Raw genomic sequence first — 8,570 nt, forward strand, 5'->3', positions numbered from 1 at the left:
CGCTGTAGTCACGCATGCGGACCAGTCACTGGATTGCTATGTTGTTCTCATTAGTGTAACGCAGCGAAAGTCTGTAGACAACAGCCATTCACAAAGCACACTATCATGCATGTGACCTAGCACCCTGGGGTGGATTTATGGGCCACTGTTAGAGGATTCTGTCCCGTTTGCGCCATGTATTTCTTGGCCTCCTTTTTTGTCGAAAAATGGGGAAAATTTCTGGCCGGGGTGCAGAAAAGAAAGGCAACACCCCCCCCCACACACTTGCGGGCAGCTCTGCAAAGAATGGATTTTTGCACACGACCACCAATGGACCTCCTCCCCTAAAGCTGTGAAATGGGAACAGCCAAGGTTGCTATACTCTACTAGAGTTCCCATACCAGCTATCACCACCACGTGTGGAGATATTGCTGCTCCGGCCATCGATAACTTTTGCTATTTCTGTGACCTCATAAACCTGTGAATTACTCAATCCTTTGTAGCCTCTTTTGAAGCACCCACATTACAAAGCGCATAATATTTATTTGAACTTCTGGGACCCGACCTGCGCAATCTTCCTCCTTGTGTGTAACAATTCTGTCGTCATACTGAAATCTCAGTACAGGTGGTGTACAGAAGCGGACATTCTGTACACCGTCATGGTGCAAAAGTAAATCTGTGCAAAACACGGATAGCGCCCATAATGGTGCGTGCCATTCAGAACAGGCACTGGACCAAATGATACTGAGCATTATCCATGCAATGGAAAGGTGTGTAAATTTGAATCCCTTGCAGCACTTGCAGTGCAGGTGCAAAATTTCGTGCACCAGAAAGTTTAACTTCGGTAGTGCACTACACTCAAAGTAGTACAGACAGCAATGGCGTTGCTGTCCCTTGTTGCAGTACCACTGGCTCGCGGCAGGCAGTCTATCAAATGGAATAGTCTATATATATGGCCGCCTTTCAGTACAAACATACATGCATAGAGACGGAAAAGGTTGATAATTGATTTTGGATAATTTGGAGATTGATGATGACAGTTGCCCTCTCACTCTCCATCCACTCGGTCCTAACATGCGTGCAGAAACAACAGATACGTATGCATAAAGAATGAAGACGTTGCGAAAAACGAGCTTTATTTGATACAATAACGCTTAGTGGAGATCGGTGCTTGCACTTTACTTCAGACGAGTGCACCTGGAAGTTCCCATTTATATTACAAACACCTTGCACATATATTCGTCTCAGGGGGCAGCGGTCACAGGTGCTGGCAGGTATGCCGGTGATCTTACCAAACTACCTAATGTGTATGTTGCCTATAGGCAGGCAGCATCTGGCGAACGAACGCCTAGGAGTGGTGTAGAAATCACTGGTGTCGTGCGTCTCTGCACGGCAGCCAGCACCATTGCTCCTACAAGGTTGTGCATGCGAAGCGCTCAATCAGTGCCACCTTCTAGTCTGCATTGAGCAGGCGTGAAAATGGGCGACATATTTCTTAGATTGTTTCTATTAGCCCGATCAGTCCACATGTGAACGCCGAAGGCGAAGATTGGAGTAACTAAAATAGTTGCAAAGCTTATAGACCGCAGTCGTCTCTTGGTGCACAAATGCGCCAATAATCTACATAGATGAATTCCTTATGGCCAAGGGTACTGAAACTCCGCATGCCCTACTGCATTTCACAGCTGTCGGCAGTCAAAAAGATGTCATGTAGTTTTTGCTGTGGACGACACATTAGCAGGCCCCGGCTTCTTCACCGCTTCTGGGGATGAGTGATATTGCTTCCTTACTAGTAGACATTTCTGGACTTCCATCTGAAACCTGTAAAATCCAGGAAGTTGACTGATTCTCAGCAGAACTTAAAAAAGAAAGCTCAATAGACTAGGCGCATTATACTATAATTTGGGTAAGAATGTCGCAGAGACACCACTGAGAAGCTACGACTGTAAAGGAAGAAACAACAAAGAAATAACCGCATGAAAATGGCATAGGTTTGGGGATCATAATCATGGTGAGCGAGTTGTAACTCGCAATCGAATCATGACCTGAGTCATGAGTGAGTTCGGACTCTCAGATATTGGTCCGAGTTGTGAATGATTCCGAATTCACATTCTGAGTCATGTGTCCGGGCTCAGACTCAGATCATGGTCAGTGTTTTCTTGATGACGGTGTGCGCTTAGTTCTTTTTTCTCCTGGTTTGCTGACAATGGAGGGGAGGAAAAATTTGCTGCCGCAACCAAGGTTGCTTGAGGGCGAGGCACCTGTGGGCGACCGAAGTAGAGGATTCTCCGGAAGCAAGGAAAATGGCGTTTTTGTCCCTTTCAGGTGTTTTTGTCTCTTTCCCTTTGCTAGTTTACTCGGGTGCAGGTGCGGTGATTAGCCATGTTGGGATGTGTTGGAACCTATGACCGAGTTCCATCATGTCACTGCACAGGGGTGGTCCCTTGTCACGTGTCTCAGACTGAAGGTTTATTTCCACTACGAGGTGTTGTGAAGAAAGCCATGGTATTGCAAAGAAAGCTAAGGAAAAAGCTGTACAAACAGCTTGAGATGTTCAAACTTGAGAGGTTGGCTCGGGGGCATGCCACTTGGGCGCTTCTATTAAGCCCGTGTGTGTCTTGAGTCGAAACCACTGAGTGAGCCCAATTGAGTTGCGAGTTGATATGAGTGAACTCAAATGGGTTGTGAGTTGAAGTGAGTTGTGAATTCTAACGAGTGGCTGATCCTGAATTAATTGTGAGCTGGAGTGAGTACAAATGAGTTGTGAGCCTAAATGAGCTTGATTTCTTGACTTGGGCCTGTGTGACTCTCCGTTTGAGTGTGTCCATAGTTTGAGCAAACTTTTGTGAGTGAGTCTAAGTGGGCACTTGTGATTTTGGCGAGGTATCTTGCATGTGAGATACGCGAAGATGGTGTGTGTTAATCAGCACGCAAGTTCTGCCGTAGTTCTCATTGGTTTTTTTTAGGCAAACACGGGCTCAATCCTAGCCATGGCAGTTGCATTTCGATGGAGGCGACATCCTAGAGGCCCCTGCACTGTGCGATGTCAGTGCATGTTAAAGAACCACAGGTGCATAGTTGAAATTATCGGGAGCCAGTTACTATGGTGGCTCTCATAGCCTGGGTCGCTCTGGGACGTTAAACCCCATAAGCCATAGACTGTAAACCAAACAAAAACAGTTCGCTTTCGGCATATCTTTATTTATTTATTTATTCAAAATACCTTACAGGGCCCAGAAGGGCATTGAGTAAGGGGGGCAAAACAATAGATTAAGCAAATAGGAAGAATAAATTAAAAACAACGCGTGATACAAGGCAAAAATTAAACACAATTATAAATATACAGGGCAAAACGTAACTAAAAGACATACATCACCGCGAGCAACAAAAATTAAAATCTCTTCTGCGTCCCAGTTTACTGGTTTGTTACGATAAATAAAAAGCTCTCTCGTGCTCTGCTGTGACTAGTCAAGATATTAGCAATGGCAGTAAGTACTACAATGACCTCGGCAAATGTTCTCTCATGTGAACTTTGTATCTCTCGTACTCGAAAACATCCGAAATTTACACACCAGTCAGAGGGACCTTTAGACAGGTTGCACAAAAGGATTTTGTGAATATATTTGCAAGAATGTCAGTATTTCACACAACCATACTTCACAGCATACAACCCGGACTGAGAGCAAAGCCTACCATAATATGACCGCATTCCAAACGAACGTGCTCAGTGCCGCACCATATCGGGTGTGGTGGTCATGAGCATAAGGAGAGACGCAAGAACTGTACCTATGTGGATACTTGAACCACGCTGTGATAAACAGAGTGAAAGAAGTGACGAAATGGTGAAAGAATTGCTATAGTGGAGGGTTCCGGACTGATCTCTGCCATTGGGGGTTATTCATAGTGCAGTGGCATTGCAAAGCACATGTGCATTTTTGCATTTCGACAGAGGATGAAGCTCTAAGGTAAGAGATGCTTATGAGCATCTCTCTAGAAAAAAGCCTAACTTGCGCCCAGACACGAAGGACTTGTTTGCTGGACAGTTGAAGGCTTTTGTGGACCCCTCTTCACCCTCCTGGAAATTTAGCAAACACTCATCTGGTGGTTCAGACTTTCTCTTCATTACTTCTTGCATGCTTCCTTTTGCATTGCATTCCTGCAAGAAAAACCAAAAACACATCCGCGCTAGGCGAAGCAGTAGGTCATTTATACAAAGAAACTGCCATTATTCAGGTTTTTGTAATAGCACGATTCCAGCAGAGCGTTATGGCATAGCTGCAGTGCATACACCTCTTACGCCAGCCGCCAAAAGCACAAGGGACGCCTAGCACGCTGCCCAACTTGGAGGGCAGAAGCGAGCGAAGGCGGCGGTATGTCCAACAGCCAAAGGACCTGGCCAATACCCAAGTGCAGCTGCCGCTATGAGTTGTCGCAGAATGTGCTACAGCTTTCCTGCCATGCACTGCCACTTGCACTTGCACTCTCGACGACGAGGTAGACAAATTTTTTTAGTGAGGATACACAGTGAAAAAAGTCGTTTTTGCCTGCATTCATGAGGCAAAGCTTTTCATGAAGCTTTGTTCATTACAATGTGCAGCAAGGATAGAGGCGCTTCTGATCAGTTCATTCACGCATGATATGCAAATGAGGATTTAGGGAGGCAAGAGGAATGTATATGGATGCCATCTGTTCGTCATGGGTGGCGAAGACTTGTTATGAGCTGAATCAGAATGTGCGCATTAATTATGACATTTCATACGTATGACGGCAAATATTTCTGTGATGGCAATATCTATATTTCTGAAGTCATATTTCTGTGACTATTTCGGATAGGGTCTGTATTACTGGTAGTAATCCGACGGAAGTTATGACATTATAAAGGCTGTCCTGCGTATTGTCTGACGGTATGTTAAGGGTTGGTCAAAAGTCCCCAGGCCACACGGTCTGCATTTGAACAGAAGGGTGCGGAATTTAGGGCGTCTATGAACCTCCTCACCAAGGTTCTCAGGAGTGAGATTGAAACTTCACCACTCCCTCCAGGTAGTTAGGGCTTTGGAGGTGTCGTAAACGCCCCACTACAAGGCAGAAAGGTGGACACTGGGGGCTGTGGTCTGAGGGCTTTTGACAAGCTCTGTACATATCTGTACCCTTGTAAAAATGATCAAAGTATTAACTGCAGTTGTTTTAATCACTTCTGGAATCAAACAGAAACAATTATGCATGGCTATTCGCAATTTACACAAGTCTATAGAACTTCAGAGAAAGCTCAGCTCTAGGTAACAGTGCATTTGTACAAAAAACCGTTGTGTGGCAGGAGTGAAATCTGCTGTTGGTTCAGTGCGCACAGCAAAAAGATCTGCATGATGAAGGAGTGGCAGGGGTCCGCACCTGTGACCAAGCTCATTGTGCCCATGATAGATAAAATGATGACGTGCACCAACGTCAAGTGCCGAACCGCACTGCGTGGCATACGTGGTCCGTAAGGAAAATGATGCCAGGCTTCGACAAAGAAGGTTACGCAACACTTTCACCACCACGTATGATATGCATACGACAGCTGTTATGTGGCACCGCGCACAGACGTGTAGCAGACTAGGTGAGCACACATCATGCAGATAAGGCATTGTGAATGACGCTCAGTCGACGATCGCCCACACACAAGAAACGGCTAAAGAGAAACGCTGTTGAAAGTTGAGAGTACTTTCTGTTGGTGTCCTAACCTACAGGTGGTGACTTATGCCTCTAGTGCCTTGTGATTGTTAAAGTGCGCCGAGACTGGCTCTCACTGAATGTCCTTGGCAGTCGACTTGGCAAACACAAGGTCGCTCTGCAACACAGCGCGTTTTAGTTGCCATTCCACAGCGCGGGTGGACATTTAATTATGACAGCGGAGTCCTCGATTGCGCGGGGCAGCTGCGAGGCAGCTGTGCCGACGTCAACGTAGCGCCTCTGTCAGCCGACACAACTGAATGAGCGATTGGCATTGCTGTCCCTTTCAATTCTAGCATTTATTTTTGTTTCTGTTAACGCGCTTCGATATAACTCCTGGTGGTGAGTGTTCCTTGCACAATGAGTTAACGTTCGCTGAAACGCCGTCTACTGCTTAGGCATGCCTTAAATACGTGACATGAAGGGTTTACTTCTCAATGCTGGTGTACGCTATTACATTATCTGGATATTTTTCTTCGCCATAAAATAGAATAAAAACTATGGAATATGCCACAATCAAGAACTAAATTTGTCATTTGTCAGTACCATTGCAATACAAAATCGCATTTACATGACCTTCCGTAAAATATGTTAGAGAATAGGTTTTGATCATTTGTACATGCCATCAGAAACTTGCGACTGATGTAATTATTTATCCTCCTATCATGCTGCAAGCAGAGGAAATGCATATCTGAAAGAGTTGAAAAGAATACTTTACGCGCATGGACATGCGTTTGAAACGTCCGTTATCTATGCACTAGGTAAACTGCCAAGGACAGAACCTATCAATGGCTTTTTGCGGTTGTACAGAAGCGGCACTTCATAGCCTATAGTTAAGCTCAAATTCTTAATGGGGTAATTTACAGTATCGGTGAATACGCGCGAAGAAAAGTTTAGCAGGGAAGGCACCTAAAAGCAGCTCCCATGCACAGATAATGACACAAAATGCATACAATGAACAGAGTGAATAAATTTGCAAAGTGCTGTGGCGAATGATGACAAAGTTCTGACCAAGTGAAATAGAGAGTGACAATTACTGTTCTTTTTATCCGCGTTTTATCTGTTTTAAAAACAACAAATGTAGGTGGATGTTATTGGTTTTTTTTTTTTTTGAAGCGTGAAATGCTTTTAGCTCCCATTCTCGACAAATTAAGGCGAACATCATCCGTTAACCGCGGCGAACCTGAGGCCGAACTTTCCGAACTCTTCCGTGAGAACGGTAGCCAGCAGCAAAAAACCTCAAAACTGAGTGGCCTGCGAACCAGCGCCTGCGCCAACAGAGCAGCTTTGTTTTCCGACGTCCTCATCGGCTATCGCCGCAGCCTCTCGCGTGTTGTTGTTGGCCTCTATGTACTAAGTGATAGTCGTTGTTGTTGTTGTTGTTAGCCTATCAAAAGATGGCACATACCCACACTGGGGGATCGACCAAGAATCGGGTGGCTATTCACCTGAACGCAGTTAAAAAACGGAAAAGCACGTGGGAGCGCAACACCGGTGAATTCTTCGTCATGAACAGAAAAGGGATGAGAGTTTTGATTTCAAAATTATAAGAATAATAAAGAGAGGGATTAAATAATAATGATTTAGTCAAAATGTAATAATTGATAGAAAAGTTTGGAACACTTAGCAAGGCAGTCGGTGAGATTCTATTAGGAAATTTAGAACAGCGGTACAAACAGATCTGTGGCTGAACCCAAATGTGGTGGCACCAAACAATAGCAAGAAGCGGACTGCTCAAACTAAGGCCAAGATGCTGAAAGGGCTCCTCCTGCAACCTTTTTCTCAGAGAGTTGAATCGGCGACAATACAGCCAAAAATGTTCTGTAGATTCAGGCTCACGGCAAAATGCACAAAGGGGAGAGAGCGCCAAACCCGACTTGTGTAAATAGAAATTTAGAGGGGGGATGCGGCAGCGCAGCCTCGTCAGTGATACTTCAAGCTGCCGAGAGCAACAAATTTTCCTGTTCCAATAATATTTAAGGTGCTCATAATCCGCCGATGTTAAAAGTGATGTGTCTTGCATGCTTAAAAACGCACGTAGCCGAAATCTAGATGCTGTAATATAGGCTGTAGCCGGGATGATTGGCAACACGGGGCCGCTGAGGGAAGCCTTTGCGAGATTGTCAGCAATCTCATTTACTGTCACACTGCTGTGACCGGGAACCCATACTAAATGAACAAGGCTCAAATGCGGAGGAAGTAGGGATAAGAAAGTTGTTAAAATGGGACTGTCAACATGTGCAGCGAGGGACGAACACAAAGATAAAGAATCAGTAATTACTGCAACTGCTGTAATAGAGGGGTCTAGCTTGCGTAGAGCAAGTACAACTGCTAGAAACTCTGCTTGAAAAATAGGGGTGAAATCTGGAAGGCGCAGTGAAAAGGACCAGTCTAAATGCGAGCAAAATATTCCCACACCTGCCTTTTCATTGCATTGCGATGCGTCAGTGGCTATTGCTGTATCTGCAGGTAGGGTCCTCAGATGATCTTCTAGAAGACCATTCAGAATACTCGGTGGCAAAAGTTTTGCATTTTTTGGGAATATGTCATCGAAAACAATGTGGATAGCGGGCCCATTGCGAAGCGCAGGAAGGATATCATAAATGTTTACATCTAAAGGCTGAAGTAATCTTTGCACAAACACTACCTGAGGGGAATTGAAACGAGACCAGGGGACACCAAAAAAGGAGGTCGGCTGAGAACAGAAAATGCTTTGTGAACGATGGAAATGGGATTCATAGATCCTGAGGTAAGTTTGCACAGTTAAAAATTGAAGTCGTGATAAGAGAGATGGAATGCGGGCTTCAAGGTACAGCACATTGATAGACACAAATTTTGGAAGGCCGAGGCACATGCGAAGTGCTTCCCTCTCTAAAAGGACG

The sequence above is a fragment of the Amblyomma americanum genome, chromosome 1 (assembly GCF_052857255.1).
Source record: "Amblyomma americanum isolate KBUSLIRL-KWMA chromosome 1, ASM5285725v1, whole genome shotgun sequence".
In the NCBI taxonomy this organism is placed as follows: Eukaryota; Metazoa; Arthropoda; class Arachnida; order Ixodida; family Ixodidae; genus Amblyomma; species Amblyomma americanum.